This window comes from Rhodnius prolixus, unplaced genomic scaffold, assembly GCF_049639745.1.
Source record: "Rhodnius prolixus isolate KJV_2025 unplaced genomic scaffold, Rpr scaffold_6, whole genome shotgun sequence".
Taxonomy (NCBI): Eukaryota; Metazoa; Arthropoda; class Insecta; order Hemiptera; family Reduviidae; genus Rhodnius; species Rhodnius prolixus.
This window is the reverse complement of record NW_027411634.1, coordinates 5524340-5552087: the sequence shown is the minus strand read 5'-3', so window position 1 is coordinate 5552087 and position 27748 is coordinate 5524340. Positions and strand designations below refer to the sequence as shown.

The following is a 27748-nucleotide window of genomic DNA, read 5'->3' as shown; positions in this document are numbered from 1 at the left end:
AAAACCGAGCTGCAAGAAAAACGCCCACGATTGGCCCACAAAAAAGTCCTTTTCCATCACGACAACGCACCAGCTCACACCTCAGCAGTTGTGGTCGCAAAATTAATGGAAATAGGGTTCCAACTCGTTTCACATCCCCCCTATTCTCCAGACTTGGCTCCCTCGGACTACTATTTGTTCCCCAATATGAAGAAATGGCTGGCGGGAAAAAGATTTTATTCAAACGAGGAGGTGATGGCAGAAACGAATGGCTATTTTTCAGACTTGGACAAATCCTATTATTCGGAAGGGATCAACAAACTAGAGCAGCGTTGGACGAAGTGTATAAGCCTAAAAGGAGACTATGTTGGAAAATAAAAAAGGTTTACCCCAAAAAATTAAGTAGTTTTTATTTTTGCACGGACTTTTCAAACGACCCTCGTAGTTGTTATGTTACCTGTATAAAACAAATCTTTTCTTTTTATTTTTTTAATTGTCCATGCTTATTCCTTGGTACTTCGCGAAATAAGACGGAAGAACTTATTAACTGTTTTCGAATACCGTACAGCAACAATGTACACTGCTTAAACTTGATATACGTACGTGATTATCAAGTGAACACTGACTTAAAGTAGCCAGGCTCGAAGAGTGTACCCAAGCAGCCAGCCTTAACTGTTTGTCATTTTAATGGTGCTCACTAAATCATGCCATTCTCTTTGTATCACCAATAAACCGGCTATGGTGCAGGAAGTAATTTACATTCCTGGGCTTCTAACTTCCTTTTGTTGTTTTCTTCAACTGGAACTAGACAAAAAAATCTGTGAGATTTCCTTCGTTAACTGCAATTATTCCATGCATCAAACAATTAGGAAAATTCATTTCCTTTAAGTAGTCAAGTAGTAATTTTTAAGTTTAAAGGGAAGTATTAGAGCGAAAAAAAACCCTCTGAGTACATCCTTACGTTAAGTACCTACATCATTGCTTAGTTCCAGTCAAGTTCGCTGAAAGGACTCAATCGTTTGTATCGTCCGATTTATCTCTTCTAAGGTTTCTACCCAGTTTAATTAAGATCGCGACGAAAATTTTACCGGTAGTTGTGCTAAATACGAGAGAAGGTTTTCCGGCATATATACGGGGTGAATTAGTAAGTATTGTCCATAGGTCTACTGTGTGTAGTACATCTTAAGTTGAGTTCAATGACGTATTGACCAACTTCATACTTTCCACTGTTCTTGAGTGACGTCACTTTAATTTTTTTTTTCTAAAATCATTACTTTTTTTTTGCAATAGAAATGTTATTAATCTTTGACTTCCTTATTTTAAGACAAGCTACTTTAAAAGTGACTACTGGTCCATCTAAAAGAGTTTTTAATGAATTAAACAACTTGATAAACTATCACTGTAGAGTGCTCGTGACCACGTTTTATCTTGTAACAACAAACGTAATTTCTCATACGAAGATAAAAGGAATCCTGGAAAATGATATACCGTTTGAAAGCCCATTAAACAAGGAAACTTTTATAAAAAGTGCCAGCACCTAGGTCTGATAATGATCACGTAAGGGCCTGATGAGTTTTCTTAAAAATTTCTATTACTTTTATTTTTGCAGCATTCGGAGGAAGATTGAGGCTGTTTGGAGAATAACTTATGCTTCAAAATGGTATCAATTTTTAGAAAATTTATCTGTCTTTCTAACCGTGACATCAGAATCGAATTCGGACTAAAACTTTCTGAGTAATAACATTTTTATTGCAAAAAAGTAATGATTTTTTTAAAAAAAAAAATTAAAGTGACGTCACTCAAGAACAGTAGGAAATATGAAGTTGGCCATACGTCTTTGAAGTCCACTTCAGATGTACTTCACACAGTAGGCCTATGGACATTAGTTAGTGATTATCTTAGAAAAATATGGGCATATAAGGTTTAAATTCAGACTTCCGTTGCCAAGTTTCAGCTGGAATCCCTTAGCCAGAAGTGTGCTCATCTTGAACGGATCTTTCTCTATAGATAACACCCCCTACAATATTCTTTAAAACCTCCAGCATGAGCAGTTTAAATGCGGCAATATTGCAGTGCTAAGGATAAAGGGGTGGAGAGGCAACCACTTCTGAATCGACTAGCCTGATGGTAGAATATGAACGTCGATATACTAGTGTTAAGCTGGAAGGGTTAAGGGAGATCTCTTTTCTGTCTCTCTCTCTTTTACACAGAAGCACGCCCAACATAATATTCATAGTTCGCCACATTCTACTTCCGTTTCTTTCATAAATCTTATGTGGTCCAAACTTAAATCTTATCTGTTTCCAGATTCCAATTAAATAAATGGTCTAATCGTTTCTTTCCACAGATTCCTCTAACTATGGAGGGGGAATTATTTTATTGTGAAGTACATATGGAGGAGACAAGCAGAGAGTGTTAAGGGGGATATTATTCTTATTTGGGTCATTGAAAGAGATGTAGTATTCGCTCCAGGAAGTGATTATCCATGGAGGCCACAACTTCCTGTGGTCTTCCTCTTCTAGAGAGCTATGGTCGGCTTCGTGGTACTTCCAGAACCTTTTAATTTTGGTGCGTTAGCCGTGGAGAGTCCTTTATCCTTTTTACCTGTTGGTCTTCCAACTACTTCATTGGAGAGGCTGGGTGCTTTTTTTTTCTTTTTTGTGGGAGGGAGATGAGAGAATCTAGGGGAAAACACAGCAGGAAAACGGTGTATTAGCAAAGGAGTGGTTATCGCTAACCCTTTAATGAAATGGTACATCACTTGACAGTGATGGCTCTGACTCAGTGTGACTCTGCGTCCATGTCCGCCGTTACACGGAATTAGGCTCAACGGTTCTCCCATTCTTCCCCCTCTCTTGACAACGCACATCATAAACTGAACTACAACCATTTGCTAGTCTATCCAATATTGGTGCTGACAACAGCAAATTCTGGTCCATTGGTTGTCAGACGTGACAAAATACTGGATAAAATAAATAAAGATGGCTCTAAAAATCCACACTCTGACTAATATGGGTGGACCATACAGCATCCAATTTTCAAAACCTGTCATCATCGTTACTAAAAGAAATATTGTGAAATAAAGAACTAACGAGAAAACAGTACTTTCACTTAAATTATAACTTTTTTCTTTACGAAAAAACTTTTAATTTTTTTAAAGGCGATATAATTAAAGTTTAATAAAAAACTTAAGTCAAGAATATTAGACACTAATTACAAAAATAAATTTGATACCTTTATTGTTTAAATCTAGAAAAAAAACTTCTTTGTGCTAATTATAAAGAAGTTGTAAAACTAAATTAAGAAAAACAGATCAGGTTTTTAATTTTTGCAATTAGACCAGGAAAACAGGTTAACTTTGGAAACTTATAGAATTTAACAACCAGCTGCTTTTCTACTAGGATTGTAGGATTGTCTTACCAGGATTGTAGGATTTGTCTTACCAGGATTGTAGGATTTGTCTTACCAGGATTGTAGGATTTGTTTTACCAGGCTTGTAGGATGTCTTACCAGGATTCTAGGATTGTAGGATTGTCTTAAAAAACTATTGTGTGCAACAACAACAAAAAATCAGCTGGAAGCTGGAAATTCACTAAAAAAAAAGCTGATCTTATTGAGAAAATTTCCCCTTAGAAATACGTACATGTCTTGTGCACTGAGTGGGCTCAGAGAACTGACATAGTTTTAGTAATGATTAAGGTTGGAAAGAGTACGTAATTAAAGTTTAGAGTAGTGAGCTCTTGCAAATTACTACTTTGGTTTTTTTTTGTTTTGAATATTTTTTTTTTCTTTTTGGTCTGAGTTATATTGGCCATAGAAGAGCTATTACATTGTAACCCTTCAGTTTATACGAGTCTGATTGTGTAAGCAATGGTTGTTGGTTATTACCATCATTAATCAGTTTACGCAATCATGAGGTTAAAGTTAACACCATTTTTTTGTAATCGTATTTCTAGTAATGGCGCGCACACATACAGTTTAATTGGAGCCCTTTGCATTACGAGTAATAGCGGTGCGTTATATTTTACATTAGCCCTTAAGGGTCTGATTTTTTTTTTAACTAATAATAACTTCTGTAGAATCGTTTTACTTTATAGTTCCTTAACTTTCTTTTCGTTATTTATTCATTCTGCCATATTATAAGTTGTTATATCGGCCGTTATATTATGTAGAAGAAATAACACGCAATACAAAATATGGCTTTTATTTAAAAAAAAAAAAAAAACCAAAGTCAATGATTAGAGAGTGTACTTTTAATGTCTAGTGGTTATAAAACATTTATATCAATTTTAAACTATTTATTATAATATTTGAAAGTTGCGCAATGTTCCAACTTTGTGATACATGAATTTAGACCATACGTTCAACACAGACAAGGTAGGGAGTGCCGACCCTATAAATACCAGATCAGATGATACATTACTCTTCTGGGGAAAAATATGCATCAAATCCAACAAAATTATAAAGTATAATTTTCATGGTTATGCACACCAGATTTGAACTTTTTATAGATTCTATTGGTATGATTTGCTCCTGTCTTTTAAGCTCATTATGCATGCTACGCACAATATTGGTATAATGCACGTGCTGCATGCTTTGCTGAAGTCATGTTTTTTTTAAATTTAACAGCTGAGGTAATTGGTGCTGGTGCTTTATTTTTTTTTTTTTTAGAGTTCTATCGTTACAGACTACATCGAATCTACAGAATCGATCACGGGATCTTCGCGTTGGAATCCATTGTTCGCTAACCACTGAGTTTATCCCCTCTCTAAAACTATATGCTAATCAAGCCTTGTATTGGTTTTGCTTTTACAGTTTTAGATCGTCTTGTATTTATACCATAACTGTTTAGTTAAAGTATTATATTTAATGCTATTTTGCTCCGAGAAACTCATCGACTCCCATCTATCTTAATTATTCATCAAATAGTTGACGATAGTAGCACAGATCTGGGAGGTTTTTCAAAAAAAGGAAACTGTGCAGAAGACAAGGGCTAGAGTGTTTGGGCACTCAGAATCTACATCCTGCTACAACCATCTGAGAGAAGGCTTTCAAATCTCTCTCTCTCTCTCTTGAAAGTTAGCCTTGCAATCCGTATTTGAGGTCTCCTCCATAACCCCCAAAGAATCATTATCTGGTTCCTAGGTTCAACTTTTTCAGGGAACCCTTTTGGCTTGACCATACCTCTGAGGAAATCTTGACACAATTTTTCTGGTAGAAGCGTCCAGGTGAACCTCGACCGAGGGATCCATTTTTCTAGGCTACCATTTAAGCGCATTTTCATCAGCTCGGAAATACTTGAAAAGTTGTCAGCGAACTCAGTGACTTTAACACACCCACACAATCACAAAATTTAAAAGCCAATACTTGTTGACAGAGATGGAAATGAGGTGACAAAATTTCTGGCCAGTCCAGGCGTACCATCCGCTTCCCTTAAAAGTTTCTAAAATCTTTTGTGGAACCTCTGAGAGGAGAAGGAAGTCAAGAGAGCTACTATCTGGAATTATCTCCCAGAAATGCGGCAAACAAAGATCACTTATAACCAAATTAGAGCTTAAGCTTACTTTAAGTAAGCTCAGAAAAAGCTGATCTTTGGAACCTGTTAATGATTCTTTGGGGGTTACAAGGCTAACGTTCAAGAGAGAGATTTGAAAGCCTTCTCCCATGTGGTTGTAACCTGTCCTGAAACCTTCCCAAATTCTCAAATATTCTGACATATCTTTAATTTGAAGTCGTGCTATTAAAATAGACTGACATACGTCCGATTGCAGGACATCTAATATACAAGCAAATTGTAAAAAGTCCGCTCAGTTTAGAGGGAATATTGTTGAAACGTACATTGTAATTAAGTATGTAACATTAAAATAATTAAACTTTTTTTTTTAAATATTTCCACAAAGGTGAGGAAATTCCCACTAAAAACGCCATCTTTCCATCAATCAAAATGTCCACCTAAACGTGGTAATTGATCAATAACCTTCCCCCACTTCTTCAAGCACTGATCCCTATCAAACTAAGGACCATGTTTCACGTCATGTACACTTTTCAAAATGTTCCCTCAAGCTAGGTATACTTCGCCATCAGATTTTCCTTTTTTTTTTGTGAGTACCACTTCATAAAATTTAACTTTCCCATGGTCCTTCATGTATGATGTCAGACTGTTTTCTTCAGTTTTCCGGCGGAAAGCAAACTAGTCCATCGGCTACATGAAGTCGACGTTATACGTGAGAGAGAAAGAGACTGACACTCCTCATAACAAATATAAACAGAAATATTGATCACCTACATTATAAAATTACTTGTGATAATTTAATTTTTTGGAACTTAAGGATTCAAACTAAGTCCCCTCGAAATCCGTATTCTTCATTATCTTCTCTACCAGGAGATTAAAAGGCTTATCTTCTTTAAGAAAGACAGAATTCGGAAACGAATAGAGGATGTCACATTATGCAGATTTTAAGTTTCATAGCAATCAAGTATGTTAATTACTTGAAATTATACGGAATCGATTAGGCCAGTATTTACTTTGATATCAAACCTCATAATCGATAATTCAATTACAGCCTTCAACTAATAATTAGATTAATGAATAAATTAATTATATGCAGATTAATCTCTTATATAAACATTCAGTTTGTTCAGGTGTGCTGCATATATCGGTCTACTGATATCCTAGAATTATGTTCGTTTTAAGCAAAATTGGAATATAGGAATCGAGTGAAATGAGGCGAAATTAATAAATTTATATAATCTGTGGTCCAGATTAATTTTTATCCAGTATTTTTTTCTCAGTGTTGTTCTCAATTTTTAGTTATTTGTGGTTCCATGTTTCACATAAGGCCAGATAGCCTAGGCTATTTATTGTGCCATGAGGGTTCTGTGTCCCCACAATGCAGCCTAAAAAGCTTACTGTACTATCATTTAAAAGGTCCCCTTTTTTTTCGAGGTCCAGGATTTTACCCACTAGTCTTTTTTTTTTTGGACACGATCTCCTGTGATCTCTGCATCTCCCAGAGATTTGATTCCATTACCCACTAATTGCTAAGCCGGTAAACAGGGATGGACATTATCTCTTCGCCCCAGACAGGTCCTGTACCACTCGCTGTAGATTAATCAAACCTATCCTGTAGCTTTTACAGGATAAATTTTGCTCTTTAACAAGTTAACCAGGATTATCCAAGTTGTTATGCGTATTGTCTTCTCTGATAGACCACGAAGCCTTGAAACGCAAAACAACGATTTTAGAACAATATGATGGAGATTTAAGAGGCAGTGATCCTCTCTTTCAGTCATGGTCTCCACAAGGACTGGCTCCTCTAAGGCGGAGCGCTCTGTGGGGTGATGTTTTCTGATCTAGGGTGCTCTATAAAAAGGCCTTAGACCATATTAAGGCTAGGAACCTCCACAGATCGGTGAGAAGTCTTCCATTAACCCACAGGGTACTGAGAACTTTCTGGGCTTCAATAACTCCAAATGTTTGTGCGTCTTAAAATAAAATTAAAGTAGCTTTTTTTAAAGAAGAATTTAAGAAAACGGTCTAATTGAAGATACTTCTGCAGCGGAGTTACTTGAAAAAGTCAGTCACTAAGTTCTGGCGCAACTTTTTGAACAAAGAATTTATTTCTTTCACTCTAAGTGACCCTTTCTTTATAACCACGAAAAAGAATCAGTAAAATAAAGATAAATAATTAGAAATATAAAAACAGAAATAGAGAAATAACAATTTTTTTTTTCAACTTAAATATTTATTTCTACATTTACATCCTACTTTAGGCAGAAAATAATATTGTGCTCTCCTTTTTATGTGCAGGATGCTGTAATGGACAGATGCTCATATTACCCAGGCGTCCTTCTCTAGAACGAGAGAATCTTCTCGGTACGGTGTCAGCCCAAATAAAAAGGTACGTGAGCTTCCTTTCTGTCAGTCTGTGTGATTAATATCAAAATGAAGGGCAAAAGTTATTTCGTAATTTTTTTTTTCTTGAAAAATATAACGAAAATTAGAAATGAAAATCTCAATTTGACATTTCCGGAAAAGAAATAAATGGCGGAATAATGAATAGGAAACTGTTTTATAATATATTTCTTAAATAAACGAATAAAAAACTGTTTCCGGAATTCCGAAATAAAATCGATTGTTGATTTCATAATTAGCACTTCTTAATTATTGCTAATTTTATTGAATTTATTAGAATTAAAAAATCTTTATAGTTTCCTTCATGATATTGAAGCGATAAATAAAAAAAATTAGAAGAGAAAGATTGTGTTTATTAGAAGCAAAAATGTTGGATGGTGTGAATTTTGATGGAGAGGGGGGATAGATTTAGAATTGTCGAGATTTAGTTGGTCTTACATGTCCTGAGGAAATACGTCAACAAAATTAATGGCGATCAGCTGTAGATAGACTAATGGACTAAAAGAGATCTTGTTGGACTTGTAAAAAGAAAAGTTTTAAGTCGTTGATTTTTTTCCTCTGTTATCTCTCTGTATCTTCTTCTATGTCTTTCCTGGATGTTGCTGGCCTCCTGATAGATGTTTTGGTACTATTTCCCGGTGGCGGATTTAGGGAGTAATCAATTCGTGTCTTGGCCAATTCTGTCTGGCCATTCTAGGTGGGAATCTTCTTAACTCAGCTTTATCTTATGAGGTTAATCCTTGCTTAAAACTCGACATGAGTTTATTTCGCATAGTATACTTTCTATAAGGAGTTGCAATATGAAGCTTCGAGATTTAGAATCTATTGGGTCAGAGGCAGTTAATTTTTTTTAAGAGGTTATTGCTCCTTTCCTAATTACATGGCCAGTCTCGAAACCCGATATCGGCAATCTGCTTTTGAGCAATTTAAAACAGAATTAACTAAAATATTGTGCTGGACGTTTAGCCCCCCATCTGGAAAGTTGGCGATTACTTTAATAATTAAATCGATTATTTAACTAAAAAATTTGATACCATATTTTTGAATTCGATGTTAACGCAGTTTGTGATGGGTAAATGCTTGTCAGATTGTGAATCTATAATAGATTGGTTTTTTAGCTAATATTTTAAAAAATTTAGTAATAAATCTTTATTAAATAAGCAATATTAAAAGAAATTACTATTTGATTACATATTTCTTATTAAATCACTCCATTTTTTATAAAGAAATGAGAACAGATGTTCTTAAAAATAACAAGCGTACAGAGTGGAGTAGGTAATCAGAACTCCAGCAGCGAGCGCAGTCTAGCGGCTAGTTGTGTCGTATGTCGACTTAGTTGAAACCTACTTCAGTGCTAAACCAGACGTCAGACCGGTTGGTTAGAATTATTATCGTGTGAAGATCTTCGTTGGATTCTTTGCTTTTAATAACTATTTTTTGCCATAGATTTATTTGACAATAAAAGTAAATAAACTAAGAATTTTTACTGAGTGTTTTAGTGATATTATTTTTTTGTGACAGTGTCCAGTTCGTTTTGTTTTTCTTTAAATTGTCTTATTTTTTTTTTTTTTGAAAAATCTCCCCCCAAAAAATATTTTGGGTAAGTCGAATTTTTATATATTTAAAAACGAAATTTCTTTTTTGGTTGTATCACAAGTAAATACTTGAATTTTTGTTTAAGTAAAAAAAAATTGAATAAGACTGGCATTTTGTACACATAACTGTTTACATTCTTTAAAAGATAACGAATACAACAATTTCGTAATGTTAATTTTAATTTTGGAAACAATTTTAAATTAAAATGTAAACATACAATTTAATAAATTTAATGTTAGCTTAAATTTTGTGCTCTTAAATTCAATACAAAATTTTAACAGGCTTTTTCAGTTTGTTTACATTTTTAGGTTAGGTTTTTTTTCTGTTTAATTTTGAGCGCGTGAATTGAATTAAACATGTTTTTAAATAATCTTAAATTGTGTAAGGTTAATGTTTACAATCAGTTTGAATTATTTTGGTGAAAAATTAAAAAAATAATAATTGTCTGTTCAAAAACGCGGTAATTGCCTCGCCAATACTATTCTCAACAATTATTTTAATTATTTATTTTTATTTTTTGAATTAGAAAAAGATTTTATTTATTTGAACTTTTTCGCATTTTCCCTAAACTTGGAACTGTTCAATTTATTTTTTTCTCATTTAAAACGTCTTTAGTTTCTAATTTTTGTCACCAAATTTTTATGGACAAATTTGTGACATGACTATGTTGTTGTTGACCAAAGATTCGGTCTAGTTTAATGGGAATCAGCTTTTTAAGATTGATTCTCTAATTCTCGGTAACTATTATTAGAGAAACTATTGCTATCTAATCCGGATTTTCGAGTTTGTTATTTAACGGTAATTCGGTTTCCAGAAAATGAAGAAGTGGTTGTAAGTGGTCAATAAGTTTGGTGGTTTTAAAAAGGTTAACTGGTACTTTCACCCAATATTGAATTGGAAATTTCAGTGCTGCTTTTTCGAATTTTGTAGTGCTGCACTTTTGACAAGGAAGAAGCTCCACTTATGCTTGGAAATTACTTCCGTTTTAGGAGCTCTTCTTTGGTTTGAAACCATTTTTTAATCAGTAAACTTTGAGAGATGAGTTGTTGCATTGGATTTTCTCGTTGTTATCCTACGTAACATTGAAGCTCTCATTCTGGAGATAATGTTCAAGATCATTAAAGTATATTCATAATATTCACTTCCGTTGTAAACAACGTTCCACTTGTTGTGTGCAAAAAAAAATACAAAATTGCAATAAAAACGCAGTTCAAACGTCCTTGAGTTTCCTTCAAGCTTAACCAAGGTCTTAAGGCAGAGAACGGGAGAAAGGTTTTAACCTCAGATAAGATTTGTTTTTCTCCTTCTCTCTTAGATCGAGTCTATCCTCTCTCTCTAATACACACAGCATCTTTAAAACGTCTATACAGATTTCTTGTTATGTTTATACTGGAACTGTCTAAACCATTTTGCGTCCATGTGTTATGTTTATATGTGACAGGCTATGTCACATATTCAACGTTTCTAAAAACAAAAAAGAAAACTACATCAGATTGTTCAGTTCTTTATAAATTTTTTATTCGTCACAAAGTTGGTTTTTAAACCTAAACTAAATATTTATAAATTCGGCCATAGAAGAATTTTGAAAAAGGAAAAACTACGCTCATGTTCCCATGTTGGTCCCTGAATTGGAGTTTTTCCACCCAAATTTTCAGTGGTTTTTCTACGTTGACTTACCTAAGGTTTTTCAATTTTAATTTGGGCAAAAGATCCTTGAGACTAATACTTTACCTGTTAACTTCTCAACGCTCTGTTATGCAGTATGTTTGTGAGTGCAATGCGGTTGACAGTCAACTGTCTATTTTGTAATACTAATTATAATCGGAACTACATCTTCATCAACCCGCGGCAATCTTCCAGTTTCTTGCGTGGAACTGGTTTTCCTTTTTCTCTGAGATGAAAGCGCTCAACTCAGACAAATACATCCCCCTCCTCCAAGAGCTTTTTGGGTACTTCCTAATCCTATATCCTAACTAAGCGGCCCACACCCAACTGAGTCTGCCAAGTTAAGTATCGCTTTAACCATATTCGCTTCCTAGGAAAAGATGCTGTAATTCCTGAAGATTTTTGCTTCTCCTCCAAACCACTTAGACTGAGCCGAAGATTTGCCGGGGAGAATTCTTCTTTCAAAGGCACCGCTTTTTTGCCCTTCTTGAAATTAATTTGCTCCTCATTTCAGCCTATTCAGCCCCAAAAAAGCTCCTATTTCCCAGCATCACCCTTTGTTTTATTTCCAGAGATACATCCTTATACCTGGGAGCCCAGATATATAAATGAGTCCAATCTCTTTCGACCTTATCGGCTCCTAATTCTACGTGAAGTGGATAGATGGTTGCGTTCTTTTGTGTACAAAATTGTAAATAAGAAAATTTACAATTTACGTAAACTACGGTCATAGGATAGTAATGTCATGTGGAAGAGATTAGCTTAAAATAGTTCGTACTCTGAACTCTCACGCGGAAAGATCCTAGTTTCGATCCCAATTACAGCCCTTAGATAGCTCTTACAGCTCACTTCCGTGGGGAACGGATGTTGGTCTAGTGGTTCTAATGCGTGGACTTTTAAGGGAGAGATCTCCAGTTCGAATCCTCAGAATAGCTAATTTTTATTTGCTGGAAAAAAAATTTGTTTACAGAGAAGTATGTGTTTCCGCTCCCGTCCAAGACGTCTAATTGGTAGTTAGACGTTATGCACCGCCTGAAAAAAAATTAAAGACACCGCCTGTGAGCTATCAGGTTGCAACTGAGCCCAGATATTGATTGGAGCCTTAATAATAATAAAGAAAATAAGAAATTTCGGGCTATTATGGGATAATATATAAAAGAAGACCTAAATTAATGACTAGAATAGAAGCGCGATGTTTGTCCCGATATCCCGAACGCCAGCCCTGATTATGTTTCCAACCCCCTGATAAGCCTACCCCTCCGCGGCCCAACCATCACTTATTCCCTTTATATTCGCCCAATTTCAAAATCATAATGGAATTAAATTGGACGGTAATATACAGCTCTAAATGGACCTTTAATCATTATTATCTCATCCTCTGGATATTCACTGAAATTTTAGTATTTGAAATTCTGTTCAGCAGTTAGGAATTATTGTGTTTTATCTTTTAACTAAATTCGTTTCTACTGATTGTTAATTTTTCATTGAATATTATTATTTTTTATTTATTATATATTTTTTTGTTTACGTCTGATAATTTATTGGAAGTTACAGTATTCGTTTTATCGTTCGTATTTATTATTTCTGCAATTTGAGTACTTACAGGAAGAGCTTGTTATGATTGGTTGAAAACCATTCAATCGGGTTTAATATTAAAACGCATTAAAATGGCCCTTCAACGTTTAAGGCTCCAAAGTATGTAACTCTGCGCCTTAAAAATGAATTTCACCCTTCCACCCTTTGCGCTCCCTCCAAATTAAGACACCGGAGCAGTCTTAGAATCCATGAGAGTTTAGAAAGAGAATGTCCACTCCCATGGTAAAGTTAGTCCTCGTAAGTGCTGTTAAATAATGTCTGGATATCTCCTACATCTCAGCGCAGAATTAGCAGTCCACCTTCTAGGACCAGTTTCTTTAGAGAACAGTTCCTCCTCGTGAGATAAACTCTTCAGTATAAGTAATCCCATTTTTTTTTTCATTGTTTACTCACACTCTTGTCAAGTCTTAGATATGGTTTATAGTTGCCCTGGGAAATCTTCTGTTCTAGAAGGTCATTCTAGAGTTTAACTGTGCTGGGCTTCCACCAATTTAAGTGCCTCCTGATGCTTATATCTTAGAATGTCGTCTTCCTTCTCATATCCTTGCCAAAATGTCATGACACCCAAAGTAGATTGATTTTATTGTCTTTTAACTCTGGGACATGTATTTACCAAGTCGTTACAAAAAAGTTGTGCTCAGCTACAAGCACTACATAACACATGACGTGTATTTCTGGTTTAAAAACTCTTGTCACGGTCGCAATACTTTATCATAGTACTAATTGATTCTTAAGAGAAGTTGACGATTTTAAAATTATTTTAGGGAAATCTTTTAAAGGCAAAGGCAACTTTCCCTTTTTATATAGAATATTATTTTTTAAGAAAAAGAAAAACCAGCGAAAGAACAATAGGAAATGAACAGATATTTTTTTTGTTCAAGGGCGCACAAAAATTTTCCTAGAGCCCTCCCAGTAAGGTTTATTGGGATGTTTTTATTATGAATCTTACGATTTTCATATTTCAAATCAAACTTAATATCCGTCTATCGATTTATCGGTTGGGGGGGATCTCCATTTTTGATTTGTCTCTGTTTCGTTTTTTATTTTATTTAGTGTGAGTTTAATTTAAAAAAGTATCTTTGTTTTATTGAGTATAGGCCTCTTCTAATTTAAATATATTTCTAACCCTTTTTGATTCAAAAGATTCTTTTATTTTTATATTATTTTATTTATTTATTTATTCTTTTATTATTATTTATTAATGTATTTTTATTCAAGCTCCTTTATATACATCTCGCCGCATCCCTTAGGGCTAACGCACGAAAAGATAATATATAAATAAGAAAAACAAGCATTTATAGAGGGCGTTTTTCCCCCCCACTAAATTGTTGTAGTGCCTGAGGCGCCGACATATGACGAGTCTTGTTAATGGAGCAACTTTATTTCTTCGAGATTCGGGACCAAGAAATTAGTTATCATTTTTCTTTTATTTTATTTTTTTAAAAAATAAATTGTGTATTGGAAACATATATTCTAAATGGAGTTGGATTAATGTATTGTTGGTTAATGGAGCTTTTAATGTTTTATGATGGATGTACGTGGATATTCTGTAAAATTCCTTGATTGATCATTAACTGGAATAAGGGAATGAATTAGGGAACTATTAAGGAGATTTTAGTATTATTATTATTATTAATTTTTTTTATTCGAGTTCCCATTATTTATGTTAGGATAATTTGGGCGTGAAGAGCGAGTAAGAATGAATCCTCAGTGAGTGAATACAATGCCCTGGATGCGATTGAGTGTCCCGAGCGGTGGTCTGGCGTCCTTATATACTCTGATTGCTTTGGTAGCTTCTATTGTTCTGAACTAAGTATAAACTATTTCTTAAAGGATTGGCCTAAACTGGATGACGAGTAGAGTACCGTCGAGTAGAGAGTGTAAGAATGAATCCTCAGTGAGTGAATGCAATGCCCTGGATGCGATTGAGTGTCCCTCGCGGTGGTCTGGCGTCCTTATATACTCTGTTCCTTGGGCAGCTTTATAAAAACGGGACGGAACCCCACGGCACCGCAGCCACAAGAGGCTTATTTTGCCATCCCCCTTTTTTTTTTTAGATCTAGTAGACGAAACCTCCCCTACTAAGAAGGTTGAGGTCTTTCCCTACCAGTTCTTACTATCTCCTTTAGTGTTCAAAGAGCCACAGGTTTCACAACGTAACCAATCGATTGCAACGCAGATGAGAGGCGGCCGTTTCCTCTTCTTCCTGACAGACACAATCTGCAGAACCATTCAGAGCTAATAAGCCCCACCTTCCTGAACCTATAGATTCGAATTTCCTAATTCTGGTTACACTACCCATTCCTACGCGAAGCTCTTAAGTTCGAAACATTACTGGTAGTTAGAGTAATTAGTTTCCGAGTTTTTTACACCTTAAAAAACCAACAAAGACCATGGATTTTCAGGGATTATGTTTGTTTGTATCGTCTTGTAAATTATTTTTTTTAAATATATATATATATTCAAATTTCTAAGATCGAGTCTTTTTTTTTTAAGAGGACTTTGAAGGAATTCATACCTGTGACTTGTTTATTAACTCCTACGTGCTTTATGCTTTTTTCTCCAATTACTGATTTTGTCTGCACTTTCATTCTTGATGCATTATTTAGCTGAATTAGTTGTAAATATCTTTTGACGTCTTTTCTTCTTCGCAAAAATATATATATTTCATTTACTAAGAACGAGAGAGGGTCGAGGGTGATGGGCGGGGTAATTGAAAAGTAATTGAAATTCTCCTCGACGACTCCCTACCTCAATGAATGTTAAGTGTAAGACAATTACGTTATTGTTTTTAAAGAACAAGTTTTACAACTTTTACAGAACTTTACAATTAGGTCTCTCCATTTTATGAACCAATGAGCGGAACTGTGAACAAAATCAATGCGCTCATCGTTACAATTTATAGTTCCTTTACTTCCGCTTTCTTTTTTGTTTTAACTGTAATAGCAGGATGATTGGTGTCGTTCCACAGGAGTTCTCAGTTGATTGCAGGCTCCTCTCCTTCATCCTCCAAACAACTCATCTCTTGTTGAAGTGATTAAGCAAGTAATCGTAACAAAATTTTCAGATCTAAGCGTTCTCAGTTATTCTTAAAACGTTCGTGCCGTCGTTTTTACTGAAAGAACATTTTTCTTTTGTTCAGCTTAGACTCACTTCTCGTAAGATCTAAGTGGGAGGTGTAACTTGCCATACAGTTAAGTTTACATCAAACGAACCTAGAGCTAAACACAAGAACATTAATAATTTGGTGAGCAGAATTCGTTTTAATTGCTCTTAAAACGTTCTAGCCGTCGTTTACACTGAAAGAACATTTTTCTTTTTTTGTTCAGCTTAGTGCCACTTCTCATAAAGAACGTTTTCATAAAACCCATCACACGTACATACACGAGGGCCGTTTGAAAAGTGCGTGCAAAAATAAAAACTACTTAATTTTTTGGGGTAAACCTTTTTTCTTTTTCAACATAGTCTCCTTTTAGGCTTATACACTTCGTCCAACGCTGCTCTAGTTTGTTGATCCCTTCCGAATAATAGGATTTGTCCAAGTCTGAAAAATAGCCATTCGTTTCTGCAATCACCTCCTCGTTTGAATAAAATCTTTTTCCCGCCAGCCATTTCTTCATATTGGGGAACAAATAGTAGTCCGAGGGAGCCAAGTCTGGAGAATAGGGGGGATGTGAAACGAGTTGGAACCCTATTTCCATTAATTTTGCGACCACAACTGCTGAGGTGTGAGCTGGTGCGTTGTCGTGATGGAAAAGGACTTTTTTGTGGGCCAATCGTGGGCGTTTTTCTTGCAACTCGGTTTTCAAACGGTCCAATAACGATGAATAATATGCACCTGTAATAGTTTTACCCTTTTCCAGATAGTCGATGAGGATTATTCCTTGCAAATCCCAAAAGACAGTCGCCATAATCTTTCCGGCCGAAGGAACGGTCTTCGCCTTTTTTGGCGCAGATTCCCTCTTGGTAACCCATTGTTTAGATTGTTCTTTGGTCTCAGCAGTGTAGTGATGTATCCATGTTTCTTCCACAGTGACGAAACGACGCTTAAAGTCCTGCGGATTCTTCTGGAACAGCTGTAAACCGTCCTTGCAACACTTCACACGAAATCGTTTTTTGTCAAGCGTGAGCAATCGCGGCACCCATCTTGCGGATAGCTTTGTCATGTCGAAATGTTGATGCAAAATATTATGTACCCGTTCATTCGAGATGCCCACAGCACTAGCAATCTCACGCACCTTCACTCTTCTGTCATCCATCACCATATCATGGATTTTATCAATGATTTCTGGAGTAGTAACCTCCAACAGGGCGTCCAGAACGTTCACCTCCAAAAATTTTGAAACCACTTATAAACTGTTGTAATCGAAGGTGCATAATGTTTATCAAGCTTCTCTTTAGTCTCCTGAGGCGTTTTGCCTTTCATAAAGTAGTGTTTAATCAACACACGAAATTCTTTTTCGTCCATTTTTTGAAAATCACTCGACTTCCTCGATTCAAACGAATGCCAAACACAAAGAAATAGACCGATCTGGCTGAAACTTGGTGTGTGTTCTTCCAAGAGATGCTACTAACTAAACATAACCTCGATACGCGCCAGTAGTGCTATCTCTCTGACTTTGCACGGACTTTTTAAACGACCCTCGTATACAGATTTTCAAATAATTAATTATGAATGAATTAGTCCACATATTATAAAGTTCAGTTTCTATTCGGTGAGTTGTTTAACTGACTGAAAATGCCACGTCAATTTTCACTCAATTTGGATACAATTATTTTAGTAAAATTACTTTAATATAGTTTTCTCAAGTCAATAGTTAGTTCAGATAGTTTGGTATGTTTGTTCCGTTTTAAATATTCATAGTGGGAAAGTTATAGAAATTAGTTTTCACACGATTGTAAATATTGGTACGTAATTGTACCAACAATTTGTTTAATGATAGTTGTTAACCTAAAATTTAATTAAGAAAAACTCTTTTTCTCCTTATCATTTACAGTATCGATTAAAAAAATATTGAAGCCTTATCACGTTTTAATTTCTTTTCTCACTGATTTTTTTGATTTCTTTTTTTACGTATAATTATTTCTGAAATGGTAAAATATTCTGATCATGACAAAATTGTGGAAATAGGTGTTTTCATTGTATGTGTTTGTGTGTGTTAAATAGCCGGTAAATCAAGCTTAGTTTTTCCTTTTTTTAGATAATTTAAATATCGCTACAAAGATACCGGAAGAGCGGTTTTTCTAATTTTGTTTATTTTTTGTGGTTTCCTCCAATAGGGTTGTAATATTTTATTTGAACGTTAGTACGAGCGTATTTTTTAAAAAAAGAAAGATGGTTCTCCGACATGAATGAACATGTTTCCAACGGTTTTATTAGGCTATTTAACTAGATACTGTTTTTTTTTTTTATTTTTTTTTTTTAAATATTCGTGTGCAGTACGCACAGGTATGTAGATATATGATGGTAGGTTTTTTTTTTGTCTTTTTTGTTTGGGTGGGGCCCTTAATACTTAAGATAGTGGATCAGGTACAACCACACCTGTAAAAAGATTCAGGTCGCTTGTAACCTAATAGAAACCTTTTTCTCCTCTTTATTTTTAGATTTAACTAATGTGTTTAGTTGGCTGTACTTATTACAATAGAATGTCTTCCGGATATTCTTTCAATGTTCCTATAAAAGATTTGAATTAACATTTAATTTCCTGTTTATTGAAATTTAAATTTAAATTAAGGTAATGCCTATTTTTTCAGGCGTGCTTTACGTCCAGCTACCAATTAGGTGTTGTGGACTGAACCGAATAACAAACATACTTTACTGTAAATTTCTCATATTAACCATTAAATAAAATCCAAGACCTAGACCGGGGGAATCGAATCCACTAACCAACAATACATCTCAGCATTGCGGGTCTAGCCTCTAACCGCCAAACATACTTTACTATAAATTTCTCATATTAACCATTAAATAAAATACAAGACCTAGACCAGGGGTCGGCAATTTATTTTAAGTAGAGAGCCATTTCTCCTTAAATAATTTTAATAATTCTTACCAAGAGCCGCAAGGGTGATAGAGTGTAAACAACTCTGAAGATCATTTGTAATCACTAAGGAACGGATTTTTATGTATTTAAAAATGCCAAATATTTAATTAAAATATGCATTTATTTTCAATTATGTGGAAAATATGTGATTTTCTTAAAATATTTTCTGGAATATTTAAGTAAAATGGACATTTTTTTTTATTAAAATGGATTTTTTTTTGGGGGGGGGACAAGTTATAATTATTTATACAAGAAAAGAACATTTTTACAATTTATAATAATTTATTAGGAACAAAATAATTTGTTTTTACAAGTTATAATGATTTATACAACAAAGAACATTTTTACTATTTATAAAAAGATGTGTTAAATTTTCAATTTTGAAAACTTCACTCTTCGAAATTGTTTGCAACCACATGAAATTTCAAATGTTGGAACGTAATGTGACGACGATCTGGGCGTAAGATGGACTTGTAACGACTAAAAGATCGTTCAACATCTACAGATGTTATAGGTGCCTTGCTGAAAGAAGTTATCTCGTTGGTTGTAAAGGGTACACGATGTTCTGAGGTGACTTCTGTTCCACTGATAATATCAGAAATCTGGCAGATGGTCTCCCACCCTTTGTTCTTGCTCAGTACTTCTACCAGTTTTGATCTTATTTTTTTAAAAATACCTTTAATAAATGGAGTTTTCATTCGTTTAAATAAAATTAAAATATACATTATATTTTGGGCAGGCTGAAGAGCCACAGAATTGGGATAAAAGAGCCGCATGCGGCTCGCGAGCCACGAGTTGCCGACCCCTGACCTAGACTGAGGAATCGAATCCACTAACCAACAATACATCTTAGCTTTGCGAGTCTAGTCTATAACCGCCTAACATACTTTACTATAAATTTCTCATATTAACCATTAAATAAAATCCAAGACCTAGACTGAGGAATCGAATCCACTAACCAACAATACATCTTAGCTTTGCGGGTCTAGCCTCTAACCGCCTAACATACTTTACTATAAATTTCTCATATTAACCATTAAATAAAATCCAAGACCTAGACTGAGGAATCGAACCCACTAACCAACAATACATCTTAGCTTTACCGGTCTAGCCTATAACCGCCAGGCCACTATGGCGCCTGAAATTTAAATTAATGACTAGTTTAAACGAAAAAAAGTTGCATTAATACTCTCATGACTTCCTCCTTACTACCCATGTTCGAGAGCATATTATAGTTCTCTATAAAGGGCCTTAATCACCAAGCGAGACTCGCAAAGCTGAGATATATTGTGGTGCTGGTTTTGATTTCCGTTTCTAGGTACTTGGATTTTAGTGAATCTTTAATATGATAAATATGCGTTAGACGCCTCCGACCGTAACACTTAATATGGTAGCTAGAAGTATAGCCTGTCTGAAAAAGTAGGCATTTCTCCCTCCCATTAACAGTTATAAAGTCGGTTAAATGGTTAAAAAAAAAAGGGTACAATTTTTGTCCGCCATTCCCAGTATTGTGCAGATTAAAGAAACTTTTCTTGTTTAATAAATAACCTCAGAAAAAGAATCACTCCTCCTCACCAAGGAAGTGCATTTCAGAATGACCTGTGACATGCCAGGTTGCCCGGAACTCCTGCAGTTCAGTATTTTTTAACTTTTCTTCCTGCTCCTTTCTCACTTTTCTGCAATTTTCTCAATTTAGGCGGGTCCCTAGAGTATTTTTCTTTTTTTAGCCTTTTACAATACGAAAGTCTGCCACATTGGGGTTGAATAGTATTTTCAAAGAACTTATAGGGTTTTATCAACAGAATCATTGTAATATCTGCCGTGAATCATGTTTTTACTTCGAAGTAGCTCTTTTGAAAATTCTTAGTTTCAAATAGTTTAATTACGTAAACAATGGTAACCGGAAGTCGTTTTTGTGTTAACACCTGTTTTGATTTTTAGTACGTACTTGAAGGGAACATTAAGGTTACAAAATAAGGCTTTATTTTCTTACGGTCCTAATTTTTATTTTATTTATTATCTAACTGCTACCATAAAATAAATCGTATTTTATGCAAATCCACTTCATTATATTTGAATCTTTGATTTTTAAAAGAGAAATAAACAGAAAATTGTGTATAGTTTCTCTGTATATTATGTGGGTGGACAGTATATTTTAAAAGTCACATAAAGGTTCTAGAATCTCTTGGGGAAGGTTACAAATAGGGTCCTCTCAGGTCAGTTTTTATTTTTTGTGTTGACGCATAACCAAAAGGCAGGCAGGCCCTTTTGTGGACCTTATTTAGCACCCTGACTTCTAACTTTAGACCTTCTCAATCTAGCTAGTGTTAGGATTGATTATGTTAAACGTAGCATATTTGAACATTTTAAATATCATATTTTTTGTGATTATTGATTGTTTTAAATTTTAAGGGGTAACTAATTATTAAAATATAATTTTTAGGATATTATTTTGTACGGATTATTTTTATTTTTACAAAGAAATTATTATTAATTATTATTTTTAGTAACCCCATTCCATAAAAACGCTCTTTTGGGGTGCGATGGGGGTTAATTTGGTCGCTTCTGAGATAATATTCATGTTTTAATTCTTTCTGATTTATCACTTATAGATCAGCAGCATCCCTTTGCAATCCAATAATTGCAAATTTCTGCATTATATAACCTCCATTTTATTGTAACCAAATGGGCAAATTTTGACCGTAGTTTTCTGGCCAGTTCCAACCGTAGAACTCTTTAGAAATTGTGCTTAGCTTTAAATAGTAATTTTCTTTTGTAAAAGCAATGATTTTGATTCAAGCTAGCTGGGAGCTTTATACACACTTTTAAAGCGTTTGATTGTTAAAGATCATTCGCCAATTATAAAAATTATCAGAAAAAATTAAAAAAAAAAAATTAAATGACGTCATTAAATTTATTACGTAATGAAAAGAAGAAGATTCTCTAACAGCTCTGACTTGGGTTGGAATCTGTTCACAGATAAAGATCTAAAGATTTGTGTTTTTTTACGTAATTAACCTTGAATATTTCTGTGTGTTAGCGTGTATTTGAAGGATTGTTTTCATAATAAGGGAAAAACCAGCATCTCATTTCCAGATCTCAAAGTTGTGTTTAAACTTCTCATGACCCAAAAATTCTAGTTTTCCAACTACCGTTTTGATAACGAGATCATTTCTTGGTTTAAATTGGGGAAAACGTTTTTTCACTTTTGTTTTTTGTTTTGGATTTTTCTTTGTGTAAAGAAAGTCTTTTTATCTGTTTTTTTTATCTTCTCTAGAGAAAAAGAAAATGTTAAAGATTGTAAAGATTTTTTGAAAAATAAGTTCAAGAGAAATTCAGCCCATTATATTGGGGCACTGTGTTGAATTTGTTTCATCAAGACCATGCTTATGTCTGATTAGATCAATTTCCTGCAGGCTGTTTTAGGGTTACAATATTTTTTACTTTTTCTATCCAATCACATTCTCAGTACCAAGTTTTCACCAAAGGTTATGGTCTCCCTCCAAAAAAAAAGAGGTTTTCAGAGAGTTTGAACAATCTGTCTAACAAAGGAAAAATAAAAAAGATTATGGTAGCTCTGGATTCATTCATTTCGTTCGAGTATCGCCTTGGGATGGATTACAATTTTAATTTAGTGTTGGCCAATTTTCTCCAGACTAGCCATGAAAGATTTTCCCTAAATTTCGCATCTAGATCATATACAATCATCGGGGACATTGATGGACCAAAGATCTCCACGTGGGAATCCAGTACATGTGATCGTGCATCCACAATCCCTGTCCCAATTTGTATAAGCCACTTTTTTTTGCTACATCAAAATGGGTTGCCTTAAAATGGGAATTTCTGGTGAAATGGCTTAAAATCCTAATCCCTAAATACAATACTACTCCTTATGAATGATAAGAGCTCTAGTAAATCCCAACAAAACTAAGCACATACGAGCATTATGTACTTATATAAAACAAATCACTTTTGTTGAATTACAGATGCCCATGAATTACAGAATCCGTACTAACATTATTATTATTATAGATCGAATATATGATTCCCCATTGCGTGCTGTGTATTTTAATACGCGCGCGATTGTGGGTGTGTATGGCTCGTCTGTATGTCAGCCTGAATTCTGTATTTATATGCGTGTGTTGTTTGTTAGAAGTTTGCCAGTAAATAAATTTCAAACTGAAATGGGGGTTATATACTAGTGAGCCTTGTAACGATGTCCCGAGGGAGATGTCAACAAAACTGTCATTATATAATGTTATACCGTCTTATCCGTCGTGGATGCTTCTGAAGAATTAGGTTATCGATTAGTTTTATAACATAAATTTCTACTCTTAAAGTATAAATAACGTTTCTTTTATCATCTTTAATGTCCCATCAACAGGGAATCAAATTCATTTAATTGATAGAAAAAACTGTATTAACAGTTATTACTCAGTAACAGTATATAGAGAAGTGGTAAAACCGCAGAATTTCCATGAATAGTACTTTAGAAGGAGCTCAAAATACTTTCTCCCTGGAAGGCTGCTTAAACCCAAATTATCGGGAAAAACCTTCCAAGAGAACTCCTTGAATGTTCTTAAATCTCTGGGGACCATGTTTGGGCAAAGAATCATTGAAGGGCAAAATTACAATATAGTAATGTAACACGTAAAATGTTATAATTTTGATTATTTTTCTCTCTCTCCACCGGCTCTGCGGTCCTCGGAAGGACCTTGGTCCTCAACTATCACCAAAGCAATCCTCCTCCATGTCCTTACTCCTAGACTTCTGTACATCACCACCTTGGACTTCCTCTTTTTCTCGCCTCTTCCCCCTTGGATGCCCAAACATTATTTCCCTGGGAAATCTGGAATCTTCCTCACCAAATGCCCTAGCCATCATCTTAATCTTCCTCTCCTCTTAATCCATCCTACTAAATCTTGCTCCTGGTACAGCTCACTTAACCAATTTACAATTAAAAGTCTGAATGCTGTGGTAATTATATACTCAGATAATCGATTGTGAATTATCATTGATGTTCTGGTACAGCCAAATTATGTTTACAGAATTTATTAAGTTTTTTTTATAGTTTAAAGAGGTCAGCTTTTTTGCAAGGCCAACTTAAAATTCTCTATTTTATAATTATTGCTTTAATTAGTATTCTAAAAAATGAAGGTTTTTAATTTTTTTAATACACGCTAGCCATTTTTTTTTTTTTTTTTAAAGCAACTTTGTTTGTTTAAAGCCGTGGAAAGTAAATATTTAATAATTGATATAATTAATTTAAATATTTATGTGGCAATCTAAAGAAAAATGACTTTTTTTTAAAAAAAAACTTTTACAGCAATTTATCATCATTATTTACAGTCTATCCACTTCTATTATTCTCTTTTACTAAATAACGGAAGTGTTGCGTGTATCACAAAATTTTCGATTTCCTCTTTTTTACCGGAAATACCCGTTTTGAGAATATATGGGGGGGGTATATTAACAAACTATTATAATTAAAAAATAATACTATATCAATCAATTTAATTGAAGTAATTAATAAAATATATACATATATGTAGTTGAACAATTATCAGTTGAAGTTTATGTATTCACCTTGTGATAGATGATGTATTTGACATCGTTTAACCATCCTTAATTACCTTAATTAATTGCTAGTAATTACTTGGCTACTATGAGAATATTGACTTGATAGTATTAACTGGATTACCAAATTTAAGGTGTTTATAATTACAAAATATTTGCTTCAGAATTTGCTTGTCCGTATAAGTGATAATTTGTATTTTTTGTATTAATTTTTAATTAATATACTTCATATTTTCTTCTAGTTCCGGAAATATGTATTTTAAATTATTAAAAAACGGAAATTATAGACACACAAATAATTGGTTTAAAAAAATAAAATAAAAAATAACACTTTTACGTGTGTTCTGAAAAATTATCACAGTGAAAACTAAAAATTTGAGAATAACATTCAAATAGTTGGAAAGCAGAATCATAGTTCCTAGGATCTTTTTGATAACAAATATATTCTCTAACTATTTTCTGTTTTTGTTTGTTGCCACTAAAAAAAAACCGCAGTAGCTGCTACAGCCATCGTTATCTGCAAATTATTATTTTTGTGGTGGACCAGTAGTTTGAAAACGATCTACGGGCTATCCCAGGGATCCTGGGTTAGACTGCTGGCTGGTTTCACTAAATAAATAAAAAGGGACAGCACTGTTCAAAGCTAGGATAAAAAAGAGAAATTCCAGCACCCTTGGGTAGTTCCGGGTACGATGGGAGCCTTGTTATTTTATACCTCTCTCAAAAAGAAAAGTTCATGTAAACCATGGTTCAATTCCCAACCGTTTTCTAGAAAGCTCCCGTGACTTTGCTTCACTTAACTGGGTGGAAACTGCTCCTAACCTCTTTGCTTTGCTCAGTGCTTCAGCCAATTTTAATTACAAATACCGAAAGAGCATTAAATTCTTCTGAAGATTGTGGTAGTCTTATTAAGAGACTTCAAATTAAAACACATGACTTAAATTTGAAGTAACTTTTATCTTGGTTTCTATAATAATATTAATAATTTATTGATCTTCAAGTTCTTATGCTCGTTTCATATGTACTAGTAAGTTTCTTCTGGGTCCAGGATAGTGTTCTACGCCCCCTACCCATCTAGAAACGATTCTCCACACCTACGCTGTGACGGCCCTTGACTCCTTATTGCCCCAAACTGTAACCCCCGTTACTCGCAGCCAGTATATAGTTTCTTCTGGGTCTGCTCTGCTTCATCTAGATCTTCTAAACGTGCTCCAGGATAGTGTTCCACGCCCCCTATCCTTCCAGAAACGATTCTCCACACCTACGCTGTGACGATCCTTGCCTCATTATTGCCCCTAAACTGTAACCCCCGTTACTCGCAACCAGTATATAGTTTCTTCTGGGTCTGCTCTGATTCATCTGGAACTTCTAAACGTGCTTCAAGATAGTGTTCTACGCCACCTATCCTTCTACAAACGATTCTCCACACCTATGCTGTGACGACCCAAGCCTCCTTAGTGTCCCAAACTGTAACCCCCGTTACTCGCAGCCAGTATATAGTTTCTTCTGGGACTGTTCTACTTCATCTAGAACTTCTAAACGTGCTCCAGGATAGTGTTCCACACCCTACCCACCTAGAAATGATTTACATCCACACCTACGCTGTGTCGACCCTTGCCCTTCTTATTGCCCCAAACTGTAACCCCCGTTACTCGCAGCCACCAGTAACCCTTACAAGCTCCTCGTATTAATTAATGTCGTCCTACAAGACTCGTTTGACAAAAAAAAAAATGGAGAATGTGACCCTTGTAACTCCACCCATATTTTGAGATTTGTTTAGGGTCAGCAGCATTATTAAGTTATCGTGCACATAATGCTTCTTCCGGTCTTTATTAGCCAGTGTTCCGGTGTAAAATTGACTGTGCGAAAAAAGAGAAAAGTTTTTAATCGATCATATTTAAAACTTAATGTATTCCAGTCGATTTATAAATAATGATTAATTGACATGCAATGAAAATTATATATTTTTTTTTTTACCAGAGTTGAAAGTTAAATATTAGAGAAAAGCATTTCCTGTTTGGCCATTTGCAATGCTCCAATAAATTTCGTCAATATATTTTGCAAAGCTTTTTTAAATAAACAAAACTGTGCACTCTATTCTGAATAGAGTTAAATAAATATGAGAATACAGCTTAAATAAATGATAATTTATTTTTTTCATTAATTTATTCTATATTTCACAAATATATATTTTTTTGAAAGTCAAATTTGTATAATTCTCGTAACATTACCTTGTTGTGCATTTAAAGATGTGAAACAACGTTTTCACTTAAATTATAGCATCGTAACACTTGAGTATTTCGTTTTGTTTTTTTTAACGCAATAATTGCTGCAGGGGTTTTTTTTTTTTGCAAGATGTGTGATATTTTTACCAATCATGGATATTTAGCTCATATTTCAAGTAGTTGTTAAAGTTGTTTTCTGCAATAGTTTGATTATGCATATATTTCAAATTGGTTTGTGTAAGATAAGTTTTCTAGTTGACCTAAATTTCTATCGGAATTCAGTTGCAATCTTTGGGAAGGGGAATCTATGAAGCATCTGCTCACTTTTCTACTAAATTTGTGGATGATTCTCACCTTTTTGCAGTAAAGTTTTTCTCTAGAGTAATTAAACCTTTTTAATTATTTTATTTTATTCATTCATTCTAACCGTTATAGGTTTTCATTCATCTTAAGAGATTGATTCATCAGTTTATTGTAGGTAAGTTGATGAATGAAAATGCCGTGACGTATAAAAATCAGTGAATCTCCTGCAGTGCAGGTTCTAACCTGCATATTTTTCGGTACGATCTATTCTTTTTTATTTATTTTTATTTTTTTATTTTTGGCACATCAACATCTGAGGTTATTGGCGCCCGGAGCTTTTTCCAGTGCACTGCCGGTCTCCGGACAGTGTTTTCTCGTTACAGACAACACTGTCCATCGCCGGACAGTGAGCTGTAAGAAGCTCCTAGGAAGAGAAAATCTAAGGGTCAGCTGCTGGATTCGAACCCGGGACCTCCGCGTGGGAGTCCAGTATGCTAACCTCATAGCTAATCCCTTCCATATTCTTTTTTATTAACAAATGTATAATACGAGGTTTATTCAATAATTGAACATGGATAATTAGTTGTACATCAAAAATGATTTCTTTTATATCAATACGTGTTGTTTTTCCAACGGAATCATCACCAAGTCCTTGCACTTGTCCAAATCTTCTAACGAGTCTTCTTATCTCCTCAGCGAAGAAAACTTAATCTTGATCTTGGAGCCAGTTTAGTAACTTTTACCTCCGTTTTACCTCTTCGTTGCCATTAAACTTGATGCCACGCAAATGCTTCTTCAAGCCGATAAAAGTCCGGCAGAGAAATTTGGCCATGGATGTAAGGAGCATG

The 27748-nt window shown here is 34.5% G+C and overlaps 1 protein-coding gene across 9 annotated transcripts in view; it reads left to right on the top strand.

Moving 5' to 3' along the window:
- Sema5c (Semaphorin 5c) overlaps positions 1-27748 on the top strand; it is a 407260-nt gene that overhangs the window by 11513 nt on the left and 367999 nt on the right. For 2 of the 9 annotated variants that reach the window (XM_074140396.1, XM_074140397.1), the window contains exon 1: positions 9200-9494. The gene's annotated coding sequence lies outside the window, so the exon portion shown is untranslated. Of the gene's footprint in view, positions 1-7789; positions 7881-9198; positions 9495-27748 lie in introns of those variants that run through there. The other 7 variants (XM_074140398.1, XM_074140399.1, XM_074140401.1 and 4 more) reach the window with 7 other exon arrangements.